Raw genomic sequence first — 12599 nt, 5'->3', positions numbered from 1 at the left:
GATATCTTGGTAATTACCCTCTTCAAATTAAAAAACAAACAAACAAACAAACAAAAAACCTGTTAAGACATTGAGGGAAGGAGGATAAAAAGACTAACAAAACATAACAGTCCATTTGAATCAATAAAAACCATATCAGAACTACGTACTAATTATTGCATTAGGTCTATCTCATGGTATAGTTATTCTGTGTAGAACATTTCACATCAACAAAATATACACTTGCTTAGAGAAGTGACAACAACGAGGTGAATTAAATTCTGCTTGCTAAAGGGATCCCTGGGTGGCGCAGCGGTTTGGCACCTGCCTTTGGCCCAGGGTGTGATCCTGGAGACCCGGGATCGAATCCCACGTAGGGCTCCTGGTGCATGGAGCCTGCTTCTCCCTCTGCCTCTCTCTCTCTCTCTCTCTCTCTCCCTGTGTGAGTATCATAAATAAATAAAAATTTAAAAAAAAAATTCTGCTTGCTAAGACATCTCCCTCCCTACAATTATATTCAAAGTCTATCACTTCCTTGTCATGGGTTACATATAACACCCAAATAAATCTGCAGGCCCTGCTATCGCCATTAACCTGGAATCTCAGTCTTCACTGCCAGTCCCATACTCACTGCCAGTCCCATACTCACTGGTAACAGCTTCCTATTATCCCCTTCCACTAGAGCATTACAAACTTCCATACATCCCCCATCTGTCCCCCAACGTTCCTCCTATTTCTTCAGGTTCAATATAATTCCAAATCCCTCTAAAATCACTATTTCCTCAGCAATCCTTTCTAAAAGGAGTTCTGCTCTTCCTAGTCCCTCAGATTCACAAGGATCACATTTACCATTCTTATTTAACTAATGCTTCATCTTCCTCTTCTGAACAAATTAGTCATCAAAATCTCACCCTTGGGTACCACTTCCTACTATCCTCTCCAAGACAGTCTTGCACTTTTCTTGGTAACAACTGGCTCATGGTTTCATCCTCCATGTCATTTCCTACTTTCCTGATTTTTCTAAGACTGTAAATTGAGATCTAATGTCTATCTCATCTTCTCTATTCCAATACAGTTTTCACTCTGGACTGGCAATTTGTTCAAGGTCCTGAAGTTCTGAAATCCTTCCTTCTGATTGTTAAGTCCTAGCATTTCACTTTCTTACTTGATCATTCTCCCTGAACCTGCTCTTGGCCCTGCTGCAAACTTCCGGTCCCTTGGTCATTCTTCCTTCCAGGAATCCATTAATCCCTTGCTTCTTTACTCAACCCCATACACAAGCCCAAGTAAGTCATTCCAAAAATGCCTTGCAAACATCCTTGAATTCCTCACTGATTTAACCGTTCTATCAATTCAATTCTGGATAAACCCCACTACCTGCTCTTTGCTTCTACTCGCAAACTGTCAGAGAGCAGAAAAATAGTTATAAAATGTCATTGGCTATGTTCACTATTAAGGTACACTATATCATACTGCACATACACAAATGAACACTTTCAAAACGTAGGTTTATTCGATAAGGCACCTTGCCTGCTTTGCTCACCGCCATATCTCCACTACTTTACAGTCATTAAGTCACCCACTGTAGGCACTCAATTAAATTTGTAAGATGAATGTATTACAATGTACTCTGTTGGCTTCTAAATGAATTCCCTAGTGTGATTTCTATTTTTCCCAAGTGTCAAATACACTTGTCTCTTTTACAAATGGTCAAATCCTCTAATGAGAAAATCAAGGCCTTCTAAAGTGAGTTAACATAATTGCCCTATTTTTTTATTCCATCTCATACATCTTTCATAATGTGTCAAAAAAATAATTATTTATAACTGGTTTTATAATTCCTTTTATTTTACTAAATGCGTGCTGTATCAAGAACTCTAATACACAAACATTTGACCTTCCCTGAGTTCTATTTTTCTTGTCCTGTTAGTCTTCCAATTAAAAAAAATACTGAAAAGTGTAATAAAGAGATAAATCAACTGCCAATCTGTACTTTCTCATGTTAGCTTAGTTCATAAAGGAACAAAGGACTTATCTGCTTTCCTGGAAAGCAAAGATATATTAGATTATATTTTGAAAATGGGTTATCTTAAAATTTCAACAGTGGACTTAAATTCAGACTCTGACACTTCTTTAAAGAGCAATTACCTCTTAAACACTTAACAAAAATTTCTTCTGATCCTCATCCATGAATCATTTAATTTCTAAGCTGCCCTTGGCAAATAACTACTTAACTTCCCTCTGAACTTACATGGACTTTTTTTGCTGGTCAGAGAGTATCTCTACATAACCAGCATTTGATAATGCACTGTGCATAAAAACTTTAATTTTAGACACCTAAAAGAAAAAAAAGCAAAACTTCAATCAAAAGTGGATGTAACAAGTTCAAGAAGTAGAGGAATCTGTAAATAAAAATTTCTAAAATCAACTAATAGAAAAGTTGTAGAAAAGGACTTAAAATTACATAGATTTGTAAAGAGAGGCAATCCAATAGCTGTCATAGGACAAATCCAAACTCAAATGACCTGAAGAAATTCTGGAAAGACAAAGACATTTCAAAAGGCATTGCTTAAATTTTTCCAGTATTTAATAATTAGGAATGACATGGCTCTTTTCTAGCAAAAGTATGAAAGCAGACCAAAGTGGCATGCCAAAAAGCAATGCACACAGGGCAGCAACCCCTGGTCTGTTTACTAAATTCAGTGAGTGGGTCCTCAACCACGCACTGGTATGTTGATAGCAGTCTCCATTTTAAAGTCTCCAACTATCAAACAAAAAAACAGTAACACAGATAATGTCAAATTACCTGTTTAAAAACTAGTTTTAAACTACTTCAGAAATGGCTCCTTCCCTGCTTCAGGCTTCAAAGCTGTTGCCTGCTTGTGATTTAAAAAACAAACAAACAAAAAAAACAAACAAAAAAACCACTTTAGTAAATTTACTTATACTATGGAGTATAGAATAACAAACACTATATTTACAACCTAAAATATCTAAAAAATGAACAGAAAAGGAAAAATCCAACTTATCAACATTTTAGACTGGTTACGTTAGTGCTTGTGAAAAAACAACGTGATCTACGTAAATGTTTAAATTATCCAAACTTCTAAGATTCTACCCAACAAAGTGATACGTTAATAGCTGCTCTGGGATGTGGTAAAAACGGTTAACTCTAATTATCCTGAAAAGAGCCATGCCAAAGTTTACTGCTCCTGTTGTCATTAACTTTCTGCCACTCCCAACCATTCAAGAACTTTGTATATCCAATAATAATAAAGTTTCTTTCCTTGAAAGCCACCTACAAGGAAACAACTTTGTCGCTAGTGACACACAAGGCTTACTACCTTCAGTTTAAACACTCCGTCTTACAACGGTTTCCAGGACTCTCACCAAGAAGGTGAGACGGTAAAGAAAAGAGCAGGTGCACCAGAAGCCCTAGGGCACCCACTCCAGTAACCAGAGAATACCAGAGGGCGGAGTCTGGAGGGCAGTTGTGGGGCGGGGGCCGCAGGGGCGCCCGGCGAGCCCGCTGCTCCCAGCGCCAAACTACCCTCCGTTCCTCATAGGGCGCACGACACAGACCTCAAACCCGCCAAAAAGAAAAAAAGAAAAAAAAAAAAAAGAGAAAGAAAAATATCCGACGTGACGAGGTCCTCCGGAGTGGGCCGCTGGACGAAAAGTTTGGGCGACCCGCCTCCCTAGCAGGGCCTGTTCTCCAATCCCCAAACGCCAGTTTCTGCAGAGCAAGCAAAGCTTCCCGAATCCCCACTCCGGCGTTTACGTTCCCCCATCCTCGGCCCCCTCTCACCGGTCCTACAGCACAGACAGCTCGATTACTCCCGCTCGCCGCATGAAGCACCTCTTCGCCCAAGTCGGGGGCGCCTCCCCCCCAGGCCCCTACTCCCACCCCGCCGTCCCGCTCTTCTGCTCGGAGGATCCCCGAGACAGCAAACACCCCGCGCGGCTCACGGCGCGACGCAGAAGCGGCGGCGCTCCTCACCCGGCCTTCTGCACCCCAAAATCCGGACGCCGACGGCCCCCCCAGAAGGGAGTCTGGGAGTGCGGTTGGGGGCGGGGCGCGGTCACGTCGGCTACGGCCGCTCTGGGACCCCAACTAGAGCCCCGGCCCCCGAGCCCCAGGGCGGCGGCCTCCTCGGGGCCAGAAAATGAGGGGCGGGGAGGCACGGGCGGGGGGTCTGCAGCCACCAACGCGTCCCCCGGGGCCCGCCCAGACCGAGCCCACGTCCTCCGGCCCGACCGCCTGCCCAGGGGACGTGACGCCGGAAGCTAGAAGACCCAGGCGCCGGGCCCCACGGGGTCGCGCGTCCAGGAGCCGTTGCTCTCCCGCCCCTGCGCCGCGCCGCCCTCCGTTGCCAAGGGCCGGGGACGCGCAGCATTACCTGTAAACGAAGCCGCCGCTCCTGCCGAAGGTAGAGTAGCGGTCAGGCCCCACGACCCGCCACCTTAGAGACCGCAGCAAGGAGCGCCCACAAGTTCCCCGGCTGCCTAGGGCCCAATGGCCGCCTTCTCTACCTCAGCTACTCGGCGCCAACCGCCGCAGCCACCGCCATCTTAGATCTCATTGTGGTGGGAGAAGAGGGGCGGGGGGGGGGGACTGCAGAGGGGGCCGCGCGCCGGGAGACTGCGCCGTCGCCTCGGCAACGGCCGCGCGGGGGCGAGAACTCGGCCGCGCGGGAGCCGCAGTGCGACCGACGCGCTAGCCCGGAGTCACGTGACCGCCCGAGCCTGTGGTGTCACCTCGGGGGCCCTTTGAGCCCGGCGCCGCTGACGCAGAGGAACGACCGGAGACTACATATCCCAGAATGCCAACTCGACCCTGGTTTATCGGCGTCCGCGCGTCCATCGCGAGAGGGAGAACTACAAATCCCGGCATGCTGTGGACCTGCGGGCGCTGCTCGTCGATCTGTGCGAAAGGGAGTTCGGGCCTCCTCCTCAGCTGGAAAAAACGGAGGCTCGTCCTGGGTTTCTGTGCGTCTGGCTGTCAGCTCCGGATCCCGCTGCAGGGCGGGGAGAAAGACCTAAGTCCGTCTTCTGTTTCTTGCCCACCCACATCCGGGTTACGAAGAGACGAAAAGCAGAAGGCCCTTTAGCAACGAACTAGTCCTGACTGTACACAGTGGCCGTTGATAATAGGAAGCTAATTGGGTAAACCAATTAACCATATAGCTAGCTACTCGGGGAGAATCCTAAATGTTAAGGATGAACACCACCTTGGATTAATGTCCTCCTTTTTTTCCTTTGGAAGAACCAGATGATTTTAATCAAAATTTAGTATTGGGGAATTTTCTCTTAAAACTAAGTCTCTGAATTCTCTTTTTATTCATGCTCCCACCTCGGCAGTAGCTCTATCAAGAACGGTATATGGACAGATTTTTCTCGTTTAAAAAAAAAAAATAAGGAAAAATTGGAAGAACCAGATGGTTTTAATCAAAATTTAGTATTGGGGAATTTTCTCTTAAAACTAAGTCTGAATTCTCTTTTTACTTATGCTCCCCACCTCGGCAGTAGGTCTATCAAGAACGATATATTGACAGATTCTCTCATTTAAAAAAAAAAAAAAAGAAAGAAAAATTCAACTGAGTGAACGCTAAGATCCAACTGGCTTTATTGAACGAATTAGGAATTGAGCAGCGTTCCATCTAGCAAATAGGGAGATCCTACAGCTGTAGAAACGGGAATGTTTGTAGATAGGGGGGTGGAAAAAGGAAATTATTAGCAAAGAATGGAAAAAAGGAAATTATTAGCAAAGAATGCATTGATTCTGGCAAGGTTGCCTTCCTAAGTGGAAAGGAAAGCCCTGCCAGGTGGATTACTGACCTACTGATGGCCAAGTAATTCTGACTAAAGGTTACGTTTACTGGGGTGTTGAAACTGCATTTAGGTCAGATATTAAGGCTGAGTCGGTTGAGGTAGGGTTTAGCATACACGATCCATTTGGGGGCCTGCTGTTTCCCTTCTAACACTCCTAACACGCCAAAAAAGGGGGTGGGAGGATAATGACTTTTAAGGCCTTAAGTGTACTTCCCTGAAAAGTTAAAACACTTCCAATTTTACCTGAGTGCGAGGGCATTCTATATTTCAGACAGTTTGTGAGATGAGCTTAAGCAAAGAGTAGAATGAATGAATAATGGGCATTTAGGTTCCAACAACAAATTGTTCTCAATCCCCAACAGAAACTGTTCAAAGAAGCCAAGTAGTAGTAGAACTGTTATCTCGATACATAATTCAGGGAAATTAAACTCTTTCTGAGACTATTCAGGTTCAGAGTCATCGCAATGATCTTTGTCACTGTCTTATGTTTTTGAGTACATTTCTGTGTGTCTAATGTTGATGATTAGGTGACAAATTCATAGTCCCTGCCCTTGAAGGCTAATATTTTAAAGAATGATGGAGAAGTAGGATGTGATGTAAATAAATTCTGTTTTGTAAGAAAACAAAGTGCTGTGAGAATCCAAAGCATAGGGTGCCCTATGTCCCATTCTAATTACACCACTAGATAGCTCTAAGATCTTGGGCAAGTTTCTAAACCTTTCTGAGTCTCAACTGCCCCCTCTATAAAATAAAGGGGAGGGAATAATAATATTGCCTAAAATAAAGGGGAAGGAACAATAATATTGCCTACCTTGCAGGGATTTTTTTAAGTAGTATTTGATAGAAGGCACAAATTAAGCATTTTATCTGTTGTGATTTTCTTAATTCTCCTGACTCTCCTGAAGAGATTGATTTCACATTTGTTCTATTTTAGAAACAAAAGGTTAAATAAATAACCAAAATTCTGACAGCTCCAAGTGGTAGAGTCTAGGTTATACTGGGGTCTACTAGACTTGGAGGGATTTTGGGGGAGGGGGAGATTTTTTTGATTAAATAAGAAAATGAATGGAAAAAGTTAATATGTGGTAAGGCCCCAAAATATTAGCTATCTTTATTATCATCACCGTAATCATCGTTTTGTTTATATATATCTATTATTTTTAAATATGTAGAGGCTATTGTCATTAAAACAATTCAAATGATTAAAAATATTATTTAAGTCAATATGGTCATTATGCTTTCAAAATTCATGGTCTCTAAAAAAATGTCAATACTCTTATCTCTGTTTAGAAGGGGGAGGAGTCTGAGAAAGTTTTACGTTAAAGAGAGATCCTCAAACTCAAATATGAGCATTACTGATCTTAGCAGAGAACAAGGGAAAGAAAAAAACATGAAAAACTATATAATTATTCCACATCTCCAAAACCTTAACATTTAATTCAGAAAACAAACCTTATGCAAAAGAATCAATTTAGTATTAGTAATGTATGAATATCGCCAATAAATGATACGATAGTAAGTGCTGTAGGAATTCAGAGAAAAAGTATTGATGCATTGCTTCAAAGATAATGATGGCTTCAGGATTTCTGCATAGGATGAAATTAAGAGCAACAGGTGGAAATGTAGATGGGGAATATAGTGGTATCTCAGAGATACATGTTGAAACTACCTCTCAGTTTTCCACATTTAAGAACAACTTGAAATATGTATTAAACATGGGAGAGGAAGCCTAAATGGAAAGAAGCACGCTACAGACATATAGTTCATCCAGAATTAGTGATGGATAAAGCAGAAATGAGACTAGATGAAGCAGAGGATTCATATGGGAGGACAGGGAGAGAATAAAGGAGAACTGATGAACAGGTTTCTATCTATACAAACTCTAGAAAATCTTAAATGGTGATCTGAAGAACTTTGTTCTATAGATAGTGTAAAATCACATGGAGTCTTTGAAAGAAGCAATGATATAATGAAGTAGTTATTTTAAGACTTTAATCTAGTAGCAATGTTTAGAACAGGCTAGGGAGAGCAGAGACAAGGAGAACAGGTGGCAACTGGCATGAAGTAATTAAGGTCTGGCCTAATGTAGCAGAATAAATCAAGTCAAAGAGTTGGATTCTGATTGTTGTGTAAAATAGCATTTTTATGACCAGGGGGTGCTTACAGTAGAACATTTTGGGCTATCTCATTTATCTCTTTAATGTGTTCTGTGTTCTATATCCACAGGATTTAAGTACAGTGAGAGCAGAAACCCTGCCTTTTGTAGTTCTTTATATCACAAAAGCCCAACAGAGTTCATTTACTGTATTTTGATATTCACGAATTTGGTCTTGGAAATAACAAGTTTTTGCAATACCTAGGTTTAACCTGAAGGTGGTGATAGAACTTAAAGGAAAAATCCTTAGTGACCACTATACTATTATAACTGAATTTTATGATTGTTTTTATATGTGATTTTTTATACACCCAAGAGACTATATGACACTTCTGTAAATTATATAGCACAATAATAAAAGAAATACTCAATAACCCACCGCCTAAGCTAAAATATAGAATATAATCAATCCATTTAAGGACACTTCGTGCTTTTCTCCAAACTCCTTCCCCTTTGCAAACATAATTACTATCCTGTATGATCTCGGTGTTACTATTCTTTCATTTTCCTCATATAGTTATATGTATATATGCCAAAATAATGTATTGTTTGGTTTCACTTGTTTTCTAACTATATAAACGTCATCACACTGAATGTATTCTTGCTTAACTTGCTTTTTCATGCAGCCTTGTTTCTGAGATTCATCCATGTTGATGGGTGGAAACTCAAAATCTTAAGATCAGAATGTAAAATTAATTTTGGAATATTTCTAAAGTTGAATCCAAATGACATTATCTTTATTCTTCATATTACCTTTGTGAGTAACTTGATGGAGGAAGGAATTGATTATATAAACAAGAAATCAGTTGAAGAACTCTGACCTAGTTCTTACATTTTTTGGTTAAATTTAAGCATTTCTTTCCTTTAATATAGCCCAGAATTTCCCAATCATGGCATGATTGACATTTTGGGCTGGATGACTCTTTGTTGTAGGGGGCTGTCCTGTGTATTATAGTATATTTATCTGCATGACTGACTTCCTCCCCTTAGATGCCTGTAGCACCCTGATGTGACAACCAGAAGTGTCTTCTGACATTGCCAAATACCCCCCCCCAAGTATATTTATCTGCTTGACTGACTTCCTCCCCTTAGATGCCTATAGCACCCTGATGTGACAACCAAAAGTGTCTTCTGACATTGCCAAATACCCACCCCCCCCCCACCTGTAGGGTGGGGGCTGAGGGCAAAATCATTCCTGAGTGAGAAAAACTGGTCTAATCTTTGCATTGAGAAAATCATGTTACTGAGGGGTTTTCTTTTTTTTTTTTTTTTTTGAGGGTTTTTCTTATGTACCTCTTTTGCTCAAAAACCTAAACTTTCAAATACTTAAATCCATTAATGACTATATGTAATTATATCGACTAATTATATCAAATCTACATACATAAGTAATGTTTCAAGGCTCTTCTTACCCTCCTCCATTTTCTCCGTATCTAATTACTTTGACATCTCTCATTACTGCTTAGTTCAGACTTTCTATGACTGGATTCCAAATACCTAATTCCTGCTCTCAACATACAATGTTAATGTTTATACCAGTCTGTACTACCCTTTCCTCCATAACCAGTTTATATCCTTTTCTTTCAAAAATCACTCATTCAATAAATGTACTTGACAATCCTAACCATATTTGCATTTCATCAGTCTCAACATGGCTCAGCTCCTAGAATTATGATATGCTGCTTCTTAAATATTCTTCTGTATATATATTCTTGGGGGTCTATATATTTTTACTCCACTTTCTCTATTCATCATGAACCTAATTAGAGCTGCAATAGTTTAGTCCTGTGTGGAATGCTTACTTCCAAGGACATATCAAGTTAGAGGGGCTTAAATAAAGGGATATAATAATTTAAAAACTACAAAGAAAATAATCTGTACCTTATTTCCTAGCCTCCCATCACCCCTACATCATATAATATTGAAAATATTAACTATACATAGATGTAAGTTAATTAAGTAGATTACCTAATTGCTAATCAGGCAATTAGGTAGGTGAGTTCCCAAAATATGGAAATATAGGCTGGTAAAGATTTTGTTTTCTAATTATATGAAAGATATTAGAAAAGTATGAAAATTCAGGGTGCCTAGGTGGCTCAGTTGCTTACATGTCTGACTCTTCGTTTCAGCTCAGGTCATGATCTCAAGGTCCTGCAATCAAGCCCCACATCTGACTCTGCACTAAGTGGGGAGTCTGCTTGAGATTCTTTCTCTCCTTCTCCCTGTGTCCTCCCTCCTACCCCTGCTCTCTCTTTCTAAAATAAACAAATGAATCTTAATAAAAGTATGAAAATTAGTCCTCAGCTTTTACTTTAAAAACCTGTTAGTTGAAAATAAAATTATGTAAAATGAAAACTCAACAATGCCATGGTTATAAGAGAGTAATCTGGAATGGAATGACTTTATAAAAGACGAACCATGAGCCAGAAAATTGTCTTTTCTCAAATAAGGAGATCTACAAGTGACAACTGGATTTGGTATATGCTTGCATATAAGCATGGGCTAGTGAAGAAGTAGCCAATGAAATTTGGGTATAGTGATCTATATAATGTCCTATTATATCATATGTAGGGAACCAACAGATGCATGTGTTATAATTTTTGCTCTTTTACCATAAAAAGGCTTCCCACACTGCATTTTGCATTCTGTAAGAAAGATTCAAAGGTAAGGGAAAAAATGGCAACACATATGTGAACTCAGATCAACCAGCAAGAGGTTAGAATGCTCTTTCTTTACCACAAGATCACTAAATAATTTCCAGTGTTAAAAACTGGGGGAAGCTGGGTGGCAGGATGGACAATCCAATCTAGATAAGGAAAAATGTAAAACCTTGACAACAGGTGCAGTAGAATGATGTAGGGCAGAGATTGACAAACATCTTCTGTAAAAAGCCAGATATTAAAGATATTAAATATTTTAACTATTGTGGGCCACACAGTATCTGTCTCAACTACTAAATTGTGTGATTGTAGAGTAAAAGCAGCCAGGCAATGTGTAATGGACGAGTACAGCCGTGTTGCAATAAAACGTAATTTTGGCTACTGAAATTTAAACTGTATATAATTTTCTCATGGCACAAAATATTAATCATCTTTTTTTCAACTGTTTAAAAAATATTAAAACAGGCAGTGAGCCCAATTTAACCCATGGGTCGTAGTTTGCTGACAGTTAATGTAGAGTACTCAAAATTGAAAGTTTTTCGATAATTAATAAGTGGAAGGAGAAATTAACAATGCAAGAAAATGCAGTTTCATTACTTTGCAGGATGGTTATTTTACAAACAATAGTTTGAATAAATAAGAAAGGGAAGATATAAAGCAAATGTAACTGAACATTTGTAGATTTTAGTTTTTACTATTTTCTTATATATTCTGCACCCACACCACACACACCCTTGGCTAGTTGCTGCCATGCATTGCCTCCAGGAAGGATTGGCAGCCACTAATACCAGAAACAAAAGATACAACTTTTAGACCTAAGAAAAAAGATTAAAATAAGTCAGAGCAGTTCCCACTGCCTGGGTGGAAAGAGGAAGAACTGCTGGGAAAGTTAAAGAATTTTATGCTTTTCCCTGCATCTCTGAAAATAAGGAGAGGAAAAGAAACTCTGTGGGGATCTGTGACCAAAGAGAGCCTAGAAAGCTCCATGGTTGCAGCAGGGAGCTCTCTGCAAGGCTCACCCACCACAAGCCCAGGAAGTCATGTGGAGCTCTGGGAGGAGAAAGACTCTAACCAGCTGACATAATGGATCAAGAATGAGTTTAGGTCTCTCCAAGCCTATCAAATAGTCTTGAAATCCAATCAGAAAAACAAGAGTTACATTCATCTTCCACATGTAAGTTTGTGGCGTAAGAAACATACCCACTTTACTTACACGGTTCAAATGTCAGCTACCTGAGTGTTCCCAAGTCCTCAAGCTAATATAGGAAATATATTAGATTTATATTAGGAAATCTAATTTCATATGCTGACATCTTCTAGAATGCTTTGAGCTAATGTTTCTCTATTATTTCTGTTTCTGCTGAATTCTTGATTTCTCTCAAGTCTAGCTTCTTTTGGCTGTTCTTTTTCTCCATCCCACATCATTCCCAAGACAGAACACAACCTCTTTCCCTTTATTTTCTCAAAATACCATGGAAACAAGGCACCTCTGTGTGGAATACTGCTTTCCACTGAAAATTCACAGTTAATAGTGTAAGATGGGGAGGAGGAAGAGGAATTTATACTGCAGCCATTTGGACACCCCTGTTCTTTAAAGATCTTTGGCCATAGCCTTATACTTCTCTCTGGCTGCCTGTCACCCAACTCCCTGTCATTTGGATACATTATTTCTTCACATCCTACTCCCCACTGTCATCTCATTAACTCCTTCTCTTTCACCCTTTTTCTCCTGGGATACACATGGAAACTCTAAATTCTTCATTAAATCTTCATTAACCAAACAATTTTTTAAAAGATTTTATTTATTTATTCATGAGAGACACATAGAGAGAGGCAGAGACACAGGCAGAGGGAGAAGTAGGCCCCATGCAGGAAGCCTGATGTGGGACTCGATCCCAGGACCCCATGATCATGCCCTAAGTCAAAGGCAGGTGCTCAACCGCTGAGCCACTCAAGCGTCCCAACAAAACAAT

General features: G+C 40.4%; 1 protein-coding gene across 50 annotated transcripts in view; it reads right to left on the bottom strand.

The window, feature by feature from the left end:
• PCM1 (pericentriolar material 1) overlaps positions 1 to 4792 on the bottom strand; it is an 80330-nt gene extending 75538 nt beyond the window's left edge. For 10 of the 50 annotated variants that reach the window (XM_072763657.1, XM_072763646.1, XM_072763654.1 and 7 more), the window contains exons 1-2: positions 4380 to 4721; positions 2786 to 2855 (exon numbers count right to left, since the gene is read on the bottom strand). The gene's annotated coding sequence lies outside the window, so the exon portion shown is untranslated. Of the gene's footprint in view, positions 1 to 2785; positions 2856 to 4379 lie in introns of all 50 variants that reach the window. The other 40 variants (XM_072763666.1, XM_072763681.1, XM_072763686.1 and 37 more) reach the window with 11 other exon arrangements.
• Between the last annotated feature and the right edge of the window lie 7807 nt (positions 4793 to 12599).

This window comes from Vulpes vulpes, chromosome 7, assembly GCF_048418805.1.
Source record: "Vulpes vulpes isolate BD-2025 chromosome 7, VulVul3, whole genome shotgun sequence".
NCBI classification, from domain to species: Eukaryota; Metazoa; Chordata; class Mammalia; order Carnivora; family Canidae; genus Vulpes; species Vulpes vulpes.
Note: the sequence above shows the minus strand (reverse complement) of the source record. Positions and strands in the feature narration are given on the sequence as shown.